Genomic DNA, 12,516 nt, shown 5'->3' with positions numbered 1-12,516 from the left:
CCTGGTTATAACAATTTGCGACAAGGATGGGATAGATGTTACTTCGTTTACTTACTGGGTTACTTGTACACCGCATGATTCCGTTTAACATTGTTTCGCTGTTTCGTGTTTTCACGCTTGTGGTTGTCGCCGCCCTGGCTTCTTCGCTATTGGGTGCCATTGGAGAATGTGATCCAACGACCGAGACATTTACAGTTTATTCGGAAAGACTTGATCAATTCTTTGTTGCAAACAACATTGCAAGTTATCCAGCGAGTGCATCGGAAGCAGTTATCGCTGCAGCAGAAAAGAAAAAGGGGGCCGTAATGATTTCTGCCCGGGGGGGAGGGGGGGACGGCACTGCCATATATGGGCTATATAGGTATGTGCCGCTGTGAAGGAAAGGGTTTTCAAGCAGTTTACTCTAGGATAGGGTATATAAATCAGAGCGTTTGGGTCTAGAATAGGGTATCATTTTTCACAAAACTGACCAGTTGGTTGAAGATTTTATCTAGACTAGGGAAACCAGGGAGTGCCACCGAAAAATATGAAAAAATCAAATCGGCAAGTTTAAATTTACGCAAATCAGTCTCAACAGTGTCGATAAATGGGGGGGGGGGGGGTTTGGGAAGTTTACTCTAGTATAGAGTAGCAAAATTCAGCTGAACTAGCTCTGGTATAGGCTAAGGGTTCCAGGGTCCCAGCGGCCCACCCAGAAATTCCCAAAGTACCTCCCCGGGGATTCTGTGATCAGCAAGAAGACTTGCAGCGTTCTTCGTGATTTGTGCAGTCCGGTGATTCCTTTGTCTCCTCCGCAGCCGTTTTTGGAATGTCACGCAACGCTCCCTCTAAAGAAACGGCCGTCGACAAAACCAGGAACATGAAACATTCCGGAACATCCCGGAACATCGAATAATTATCATAATTATGCGAAAAATATGTAAAATTAAATTTTTAAAACTAAAATAAACAAAAATAAACTGGTATCAGCCTGAAATATGCGAAGATATTATTGGGGATAGGGGAGTCGGTAGCAGAGGGGTAGGGAGCATTGGGTATTCATTCAGCTGACCACAATGAGTGCAGGCTCCTCTCCTTTCCCGCCAATTGCGTCGCGTCGCTTTTCAGCACTCTGTTTTTCAACACAGACATGATTCTGACGATGAATATCAGGTAATTCATTGCGTCTCCTTTTTTGATCCCTGAATTCTTCAACATCTGAGGTGTTTGTCTGTGCATTACACAGTTGCTTGTTAAGTCAGTATTCATAGTTTTGTCCCTATTCAATCTTCATGTTGCTATTTATCATCCCCAGTTTTCGCGCCGCCCCGCTAAGAACGCCTGGCACTATGACCCACTAAGTGCAGACTCGGCCTCTCCGGAAGCCCGAGTAACAAGCAAGTTATCATTAATAAACTAGTGGTAATCAAAGATTTATAGAGCAGCGCGTTCACGCGCGGTTTTCGCATGTCTGGTTTACTTTGGTGGCGTTCGAATGGCTCGATAGAAAACTAAGTTTGATCGAATGTCAGAGAACGATCTGCACGTGAAGTTGAACTAGCGATGCATAGATTATTATGGGGCGCCGTTTGTAAATTTATTATTTAGACCGAATTTATGCCGTTTTCCCCTTATTTATAAATAATTGGAAATGCCACAAAATTTGTTTATAAATAAGACACAAGAACTTGTTCGTTGATATGTATATAATTATTTTAGGTACGTCCTGATTTATAAATAATCTTTTACCATAGAGTTATTATATATAAATAATAAATTAAACAACTTCAATTATTTATATATCAGGCCATCTCTAAAATAGTTATTTACATATCATAAAGTTTGTTAATCCCATTATTTATAAATCAATTACTTCGCCGGGAGTGTAAATTCATTATTTAGAAATAATAAATTTCACCTCGCCGAGTGTAAATTTATTATTTATAAATAATGAACTTCACTGAGTGTGTAAATCCATTATTTAGAAATAATGAATTTCTCCTCGCCAGGTGTTAATTTATTATTTATAAATAACGAACTTCATTGAGTGTGTAAATTCATTATTTAGAAATAATGAAGTTTCATCTCGCCGAGTGTAAATTTCTTACTTAGAAATAATGAACTTCACTGAGTATGTAAATTCATTATTTAGAAATAATGAAAGTATGAATGGCTGACCCAGCGTCTCTTGCCCGATCGATTTCGGAGGCTGTTTCTCGCGCTATAAGTGAGACAGTTAATGCTACCCTTGCTCAAGTAGGTAACGGCGGCGGTATGTACCCTGAAATTCAGCACTGGCGGATCTGGGGGAGGGGCCCGGGAAGCCCGTTCTCCCCCCCCCCCCCCCCAGCCCCCGCCTCAGCTATCTATTATGGAGTTCTTATTCACTCAGCAATTCAACAGCTCACACTGCAACAGGAACAACTACTCAAAGGCCGAGGTAACAGGTAAATTTTAAGAAAAGAAACTGCTGCATGAAGAAAATAAAAATCGCTTGGCGTGTTAAGTGAAAGGTCTGATTTCTATTGAAATTCAATAATGGTTTAAACGTAAATGAATTTAGCTTTCCACGTGTACGATCTTTGGGCTTGCCTGGAATAGACATGCCCAGCCGTGACTTGATCAAGCCAAACAACGTGTGTCACACAGCTATCCGTCCAAAGGTCACAAAGGTCACAAAGAATTTAACCTGCGAGCAAACTCACGTTTGAATCAAACGCGCGAGTGACGAAGAGGAATAGCGATCGGCGGGAAAGAGGCGCCAAGAAGTGACTTTCTCCTCTCACGGCTTCGCCCGTCGATTTCTCGCTCTCAGTTACGCCGAGCGCATTTGTGCTCCAACGTATGCCTGTTCGCAGGCTACAAAGGATCATCTAAGCATGTAAATACATTATTCGATTTCCCGATTTTAAAAGTTCTGCATTTTCTTCATGCAGCAATTTCTTGGCTTAAAATTTACCTGTTACCTCGGCCTTTGAGTAGTTGTTGTCGTTGTCGTTGTCGTTGTTCCTGTTGCAGTGTGAGCTGCCGAATTGTTGAGTGAATAAGAACTACGTAATATATATTTGAAGCGTGATTCTCGCTTAAACACAATTAACCAAAATAAGGGGGGGGGGAACCTCCCCTAGATCCGCCACTGCTGAATTTCAGGCTACATACAATGACCTGAGCAAGGGTAGCATTAACTGTCTTATAACGCGAGAAACAGCCTCTGAAATCGATCGGGCAAGAGACGCTGGGTCAGCCATTCATACTTTCATTATTTCTAAATAACGAATTCACATACTCAGTGAAGTTCATTATTTCTAAGTAATAAATTTACACTCAGCGAGATGAAACTTCATTATTTCTAAATAATGAGTTTCTAAATAACGAGTTTACACACACGTTTAATTCATTATTTCTAAATAATAAATTTACAGTCGGCGAGATGAAACTTCATTATTTCTAAATAATGAATTTACACATTCAATGAAGTTCATATTTATAAACAATAAATTTACACTCGGCGAGGAGAAATTCATTATTTCTAAATAATGAATTTACGCACTCAGTGAAGTTCATTATTTATAAATAATAAATTTACACTTGGTGAGGTGAAATTTATTATTTCTAAATAATGAATTTACACTCCCGGCGAAGTAATTTATTTATAAATAATGGATTTACAAACTTTATGATATGTAAAAAACTATTTTAGAGATGACCTGATTTATAAATAATTGAAGTTGTTTAGTTTATTATTTATATATAATAACTCTATGGTAAAAGATTATTTATAAATCAGAACGCACCTAAAATAATTATTTACATATCAACGGACAAGTTCTTGAGTCTTATTTATAAACAAATTTTGTAGCATTTCCAATTATTTATAAATAACGGGAAAATGGCATAAATTCGGTCTAAATAATAAATTTACAAACGGCGCCCCATATAGATTATAGCCTGCGATAAAAGTATTTTTAATTAATTAAGTATTAACTTGTGCTGGACAAACATTTTCCAGGAGATGCATTTGAACTGTTGGCGACACTTAGAATTCAATTTCAGATCGCCAACACTTGTAACAAATATTTCTAGCGACAATAAAGTTTTGACCAGCGACCCCGCAAGGCAGCGCGCGCGTCGCCAAATGTTTTAAATTTTGTGTTTGTATTTGTTTACACTGTCATCAGAGGTCGAGCATTCCGAACTAGTTTAGACAAGAAACTCGATGCCCCTTGTCGTCACTGTATTTCTTAGTTGTGTAAGTCGTGTAACTGTATTTATTAGTAATATAAGTCGTTTAGTTATTGTAATTTAAATAGTGTAAATAATTAGAGCAATATAATGTAAATAGAGTTAGTGTTGTAAGTAAGCATTGGTTTCCTTTGTGTTATTGCAAATAAAAAAAAATACCTTCTCAAAAAAACACACACAAAAAAAAAGAAAGAAAGAAAGAAAGAAACCCGATGCCGAAGAGTTCCTATTTCTATCTCATGGAGAAACTATTTTTTCATGAGAAATCGTGTATACGCATATCTTTGTATTGACGTAATGAATTGAATAAAGAAATCACACTCGTGTACCCATACTTTTAGGTCTGATTAAGGAGTTCGAATGCCACCACCTTTCTGTGAAGAACGAAATCTGGGAATAAAGGACAGTTATGTAATTAAACTGACGGTGAACGACTGGAAGGAATTGATTACTCTTCTTAGTTGCTAGCCTCCACTCATTGTAGTCACTTTCATTTTTCTTTCTTTTTTCCTTTTTTTATGTTTTTGTTTTGTTTCTATTTTCCGAGCTGATACCAGTTTATTTTTGCTTGATTTGATTTTTTTAAAATTAAATTTTACATAGTTTTCGCGTAATTATGATAATTGTTCGATGTTCCGGGATGTTCCGGAATGTTCCATGTTCCTGGTTTTATCGACAGCCCTAAAGAAACGGCTGCTCACATCCAAACAACATTCCTTTCACGAAATTAGCCAATCACCGTTTCCGTTCCATTTTCAAGAACGTTTTCGCGCCAAATTCGCCCTTTGAAACTTGTCCAATCAAACAGTGTTTTTTATCTTTGTATCCCGTCATGGGAAATGCCACAAATGAACATACAGATTTCCGACTTTTATTTAGGGACGCCGAAAAATACCGGCGACGCGTGAACGAGCTTTCTATGTAGCTGAAGACTCTTCAAAGTTCAAGCTAATAATTAGAAACTTTCAACTCAAAAAATTACTGTCGAGAAGGAAGATACCTATTTTAATTTCATATCAAGTCGCTTCGCTCGATTTGTTGACAGCGAGTTCTGAATGCCGCTTTTTCCTTCTGATTTCAATCTGTAGGAAGCGTTTAGCCCTTGATTGACGTTCACAACTTGACATTTACAGAGAATGTATCTTCTCTCATTAGCTGAACATAGCGATGAGCACATGAAGGACTTGTACTTAGGGTTTGCATTTACCTTTTTTTTTTCGTCCGTCATGATCGTAGCCTGCGAACACCGCCTATTTTTGGCGACGTGCGGCGTGAAACAAAAGCCAGAAATCCCTCGCATGTTCGTATGGCGTTCCATCCCCGCCAAAATTCAATGTTCCATTTTACGTTCTACTTTTTGCATTATATCCTGCATTTGTTGTTTGACATCTGAGTTTGCACTTTCGTCATTCAACTTTCCTCGTGCAACATTCAAGTTTTTGCCTTGTACATTCACCTTTTCGTATTCGCGGTTTTCAAGTTCACGTTCAAGTTCAGCGGGTTGTACATTCAAGTTTTCACATTCAACATTGAGCATTTGCCATTCAAGTTTTTGCTTTGAACATTTGACTGTATGTATTTCACTTGCAAGTTTACATTACACATTCAACTCTTTAAATTGTACTTTCATCCGCTGGTCATCCACCTATGGACATCGTGGGCTCAACTGAACCAGCCCACCCCCGCTAAGATTACGATCGAAAGACTTCCCACAGGAGTCGGATCGGGAGACCTCCTCCTCTCCCGACAGTATTCGTGGCACTTCTTGTCAAACGTGGCGGATCACCAGCCGACTTCGATTCCTGCACAGCCCGCGGCGGTGGCGGCGCCCGCGGCTAGTTAGAGTGACGTTAGAGCCACTCTGTTGAGAGTGGCTGATCGCCTTTCCTCTTTAGAAGAACCTCGATCTTCAAGTAAGTGCATGAAAGTGTTTTTCAATAGAACTCATGTACAGACTAGCAGGCGCACCTTGGCACTTTTTGCACAGCGTGCTATCGATCATACAATAATATAGTCAAGTTCAGCATGCTTTTGCTTTTAATTATCTTTTCTTAGTGTATTTTGTTATTTTTTGGAGCAGGACTTTGATGATGGGTAATATGTTAAAATAAACCTGAAAAATGACAGAAAATCCCACTCAGTACACACGGCTGGCAAACGGTGGGGCACGTGCTCAGTTCCCAGCAAAACGTTCCCTTAATGAAGTCTAAATTTACGAAGTTTTTCCCTTTCAAGCCCTGCGTTAAGACAGTCGCTGAAAAGTTAAGCTTTTTACGTGGGATATGACCAAACAGTTTGATAATTGACATCCTCAGAGACTCTCATAGAGAAATAGAAATAGGGAGACTTTGGCAACGATTGCTTGCGTGGTCACGTGGACTATCTAGCTGAATAGAAAATAACCTAGGTTGAAATTAAATTTAACTGGTTTAAAAAATATATTAATATTAACTGAAATTAAAAAAAAAAATTAAATGTAACATATTTATTCCATCTGTTTATGAAAAGTGAAGTAACTTAATTAAAAGCCCTTGGAGGTTACATTTTTGTAATTCTAATTTTACAGATATCTGCTTTTTGTTTTTTTTTTTTTTGAGACAGCACCAGACAGTTGCAACATCAGTCAAATTCTGCTGGTCATCTTTCTGTTTCTGTAGCTGCAGAGCAGCGAAGGCTGTTTGGTCATGGTAGCCATGCAAAATGACCACGCCCATCCAAATCTCTTTCAAAATCCAAAACGAGGTGCAACATATACCCTGAAGTTTGTGTGTTTGGCTTCTAAGGAAGAGGCAGACCGTCCTCCAATGTCAGTGAAAGAAAAAAAATGCACTTGTAAATGCTGGCCTAGGTGATGCAAGTATCACCTTTGGAATTAATAAGAGCTCTGTCTATAATGGAATCATAGAAAGATTTCCTCAATTGAGTGAGGTTGACCCATCCCACATTGGACCCTCGAGACAGTTTGTTATGAATTGTCATGTTGCCAATTTGTTTTATTCATTGCACGTAGCCTGTGCATACAGCAAGAATATTGCAGGGACAACTACTTTTTATACCCTTAGCTTCTTCTGGTAGTTATTATTTCTTATATCTATTGTTTACATATCATTTTCTTATTAAAATAAAGCTACATATAATGTAATACCTGAGACACTCAATCCAAACTTTGACATCCTCCTCTCAACAGTCCTGGCACTCACCCCAAGAATGTTACTTATATCACACACATGGAAACCTTGCTCAAGTGAAAAAAATAGCTGTTCCTCAGTGATTTCATTGGAAGGTCTCCCTCGTTTACCACTACTGTTTAGTGGAGCTTGATATGCACAGTGAACATGGTTTCTTTGATCCATCTCAACCAACATACTGTGAGCAAGTCCAACTAGTTCTGTTGCTACGTCATCTACATAAAGGCTAACAGTTATTCTTTGCAAAAACTCAAGCTTGAAAATTATTGGTTGAAAACCTATTGAGGGATCTCGAGATCCTATCAATCTATCAATAGCACTGATCATGCAAGTAAGGTATGTCATCTGACATCTGTTGAATAAATTCATTTAATACATAATCAACCTCAACAATTAAGATGAAACAAAGTACTTGAATGGTCAACAAGAAACACACCAAAATTGCATGCATAGCTAAGCCTAAAGGTTAGTTTAAGGTGGCTCCAGAGGGTAATCATTTATGGCATTGCGCGCGCAAGTGTAATGTTTTGAATGCCGTTTTTGCATTCGTTTTTACACCCAGTCCTCTCAGACTAATTACATGTAATAAGCAATGATTAAATAGTGTTTTACTATTATCTCTGTTAAAATTATTGGTTTTAGTCTTGAATTATAAATATGTTTTTTACTTTTTTATTTCTTTACTTGCGATTTTCTTGAATTTCCTTCGGTGAAATCTTCCCAAATTTTCACAGCATATCGCTTCCTGCGGGATACGAATTTTAAAGACGAAAAAAGTAGGGTTTGTAAAGGCAGGGTTTTCGATTTTTGCAAATTTACGTCTTTTACCGCTGCCAGAAAACTGGTCCTATAGATTTCCCTGAAAAACGAGCTCCGACTAAAGTAAAACATTTACTACCAATAGGCCCTTTGCACGATCTGGTCACATGGTACAAAATCACACATGCTGGTGAGCAAGTTGCACAGTGGGACTTCCAAAACAATGCCACTGGTACCAGTCCACCTGGACCTGCTTTTGTTTTGAAAGTCCCACTGCGGAACTTGCTCACCAGCATGTGTGATTTTGTACCATGTGACCGGATCGTGCAAAGGGCCTATCTGCCAAGTTTTACGGAATTTCGCCGAAGGAAACGCGAGAAAATTCACTTTCAGTTTTGTTTGATGTGCTCATGTTGACGTAATAAAATATCGAAAAACAGTGACGTTTTCCTCCGATCGCGCGCAGATTACTTGAGCTTTCAGCGCGCGTGCGACCGTAAAACCATAGGGAGCCACCTTAAGCTTAATAGGGGAGCGGCAGGGGGGCGGGAGCCCGGGAGAATAGGGGGCGGGAGGGGTACGGGAGGCGGGAGAGGAAAGGTCGGGAAGCGGGAGTTCTAAGAGGGCGGGAAGCGGGAGAGAAATGCGAAACGCTAATTTTTTAAATTCAACAATACGTTAGAATACTTTCAAAAACAAGAACCCGAAATATATTTGACTTGCATTTAACGTCTTCTCAGTCACTTCTGAGACTTCTGAGCAAACGAGCCAATGAAAATTTGCGCTTGGGCTGAAAAACAGGCTTACTTCCGGTCAAATAGTAAACCCGTTTACAGTGGTTACGTCATAGGTCATGAAATGTCAAGCGGCATGAGTGCACATGTGCACTCATAAATACGCATATCTGAAATCCGCCTGGGACGTTTGGCTGCAATTCCGTCAAATCCTACTTCCATGATTTAATTGTCTGATCCCAATAAACGCCGGACTGGTTACTGGAACAGTCCGTACACTTTATCAGAACAAGATACAATTTAGAATTAACTTTTGAGACCGTCGTCACTGAAAACGGATTTCAGAAACAAATCTGAAGAGCTGATGAAAATGGACTGAAATGGTGAAACTCAAAGAAGATAAACAAGTAGGTCAAAACTTCATTGAATTGAAACATATGGCAGTGATAATCTTGTTAAATTATTTAAAAACAAAGGAAATGCTTAAGAATTGCGAAGCTAAATGACTAGAATGTGCTCTGACTCTGCCAATTTACAGGGGACGGGAGCAGCACGGAAAAGGGCGGGAGGCGGGAGATAAAGGTACGGGAAGCGGGAGAGCAGGGTACGGGAGGCGGAAGGTTCTGACCCCCCTGTCCCCCCCCCCCTAATACCGTCGCGTCCTAACCAAGTTGACATTTATTCGCTAAAAAGACTAATAAAAAGCCATTGCCATTCAGGACTATGTTAAGCACGTTTCTAACATTAAATTAATTATGTTCACCTCGCTCAAACTAGCCGCGGGCGCCGCGGGCTCTGTAGAAATCGATGTCGACTGGTAATCCGCCATGTTTGACAAGAAGTGCCACGAATACTGTCGGGAGAGGAAAAGGTCTCCCGACCCGACTCCTGTGGGAAGTCTTTCGATCGTAATCTTAGCGGGAGTGGGCTGGTTCAGTTGAGCCCACGATGTCCATAGGTGGATGACCAGCGGATGAAAGTACAATTTAAAGAGTTGAATGTGTAATGCAAACTTGCAAGTGAAATACATTAAGTCAAATGTTCAAAACAAAAACTTGAATGGCAAATTCTCAATGTTGAATGTGAAAACTTGAATGTACAACCCGCTGAACTTGAACGTGAACTTGAAAACCGCGAATACAAAAAGGTGAATGTACAAGGCAAAAACTTGAATGTTGCACGAGGAAAGTTGAATGACGAAAGTGCAAACTCAGATGTCAAACAACAAATGTAGGATAAAATGCGAAAGGTAGAACGTAAAATGGAACATTGAATTTTGGCGGGGATGGAACACCATATGTTCGCACCGCAGGCCTTTTCGCGCGAAAGCTTACGTCACTCACACTTTGCTGTTATGTGATTGGTCTGTTCAACAGAGCGCAAACAAACCACAAACACAAAAGGAAAAGAATGTTGTTCGAATCTGAGCAGCCGTTTCTTTGGGGGGAGCGTTGCGTGACATCCCAAAAAACGGCTGCGGAGGAGACTAGGCGATTCCGAAAGACAAAACATTCGAACAGCTATGTGAGTGACTACAGCAGCATTTTAAACCTAAACGATTGGAGGTTGCAGAATCCTATAGATTCCATCGTTGCTTTCAAGAAGAAAATGAAAACGTCTCTGTTTACAGCGCCCGTTTGAGACATCTGGCGTCGACTTGCAATTTCGGGGAATTCTTGAACCGTTCTCTTCGAGACCAGTTCGTCTGCGGCGTTCGAATTCCAGAGACCCGTAAAAAGCTCCTAAGTGAAGACCGCACATTTCAACAAGCCTTGGAAGTGGCTATAGTGGATGAAATCGCGGTGAAGGAGAGCGTACAAGTTAAGCAACAACTGACCCAGTCTGTAAATTCTGTTTCCAAGAATTCTCCTGTTTCGTCGTCCTCATCTGTCGATTCCGTTTCCAAGAATTCTGCAGTTTCGCCGTGAATAGATATAAAACTGGCCTTTTCAGTGGAAAGGTTAAATTTTCTTATTCAAATATAAAATTTAGTCTTATCGTTTGGCAACACGCTCTATAGTGTGCATAGTTATTGTCACAGTGGAGGTTCTATACATTTTGCTGTCACAACATTTTATTAGAACACCAAGATGAAGATGAATGGAGAGCAAATAGTATTAACTAGTTATAAGTTATATTTTCAAGAAACGACAACAGAAATTGAAAGCGTCTACCAGCAGAAGTTTACAGTATTTCATTATTCTCAGTGTCCATGCGAAACTCATTATAACGCCCCTTCATAGCTTCAGTGTACCTATTACAACCTTTTGAACAAAACTAGATAATTGCATCTGGCCTTCCATCCAGTGGCTATAGCAGATGAGATCGCGGCGAAGGAGAGCGTACAAGTTAAGTAGCAACTGACCCCATCTGTAAATTCTGTTTCCAAGAATTCTTCTGTTTCGTCGTCCTCATCTGTCGATTCCGTTTCCAAGAATTCTGCACAGTTTCTACCAGTCCTCTGGTAGAAACTCTCGTGTACCTCCTCCTTTACGCCAAGGTGTCCGTCCAGATTCACCTTCATCTCCCCAGTCTAATTCGTACGCTTGCTTTTCATGTGGAAATGCTGGCCACGTGCGATCCAAATGCAAATTTAGACATGCTACATTTCGCAACTGCAACACTTACCAGTCTATGAGATCTGCACCACCTACAGCTCAAATTCATTTCTGCACTTTCCCAGGACGGTCCATGGTCCCGAATTCACTGTAGACTTTGCTGGTCCAATTTCTGGTTGTATGTACATGGTTGTTGTTGTTGCCAACAGTAAATTCCCAGAGGTTGTTAAGATGTCAAATACTACAGCCCAAACAACCATCACCGCGTTACGTGATATCTTCAGCAGACATGGCTTTCCTGAAATACTTATTTCTGACAATGGTGCTCAGTGTACCGCAAGAGCCTTTGAACAATTCTGTTCAAACAATTACATACTGCATCGAACTTCAGCAGCCTATAGACCGTCCACCAATGGCGCGTTTTGTCCAAATTTTGAAATCAGCAATCAAACAAGCTCAGTTGACCAACAGAGATGTGTCTGCTGTAATTGCCAAGTACCTATTGGTTTATCGAAACACCCCACATTCTACTACAGGTGAAGCTTCCTGTCGGCTGCTTATGGGACGGAGGCTACCTACTCGCCTAGATTTGCTGATTCCTTCAGTTGAGAAGCATGTTGAAGCTCGTCAGTACAGTTTCATGGTGAATCGCACTGCAAAGAGAGGCCTACGTCAGTTCCATGCAGGTGATACGGTTTTCGCACGTAATTATGGTAGAGGGGAGAAGTGGATACATTGAGGTCCTCGGCATTACACGGTTGAGGTGTCTAGTAACCTTTGGAAACGAGACGTGGATCAACTGCTTCGCCGACCTATACATGATACTCTACCAGCCAACTCTCCAGTGTTTCAGCGCCGTTTTGTGCCAGCTGATATGACGTCCCTTGTGGGCCAACCGGCGGAGATTGTGCTTGATTCCTTTATTCAAGGTACTCCAGTTCCTGCTACTGCCGCTTCCGCTACCTTATTCGATGAACTCTTGCGAACATGGCTTTCCTAAAGGGTCCGTAACACGTTCTTCCTTTCCTGTTCAAGACAGGGACGCTAATGAACTAG

Source organism: Orbicella franksi, chromosome 7 (genome assembly GCF_964199315.1).
Source record: "Orbicella franksi chromosome 7, jaOrbFran1.1, whole genome shotgun sequence".
Lineage (NCBI taxonomy): Eukaryota > Metazoa > Cnidaria > Anthozoa > Scleractinia > Merulinidae > Orbicella > Orbicella franksi.
The sequence above is the reverse complement of the archived record's forward strand: the minus strand, read 5'-3'. Positions refer to the sequence as shown.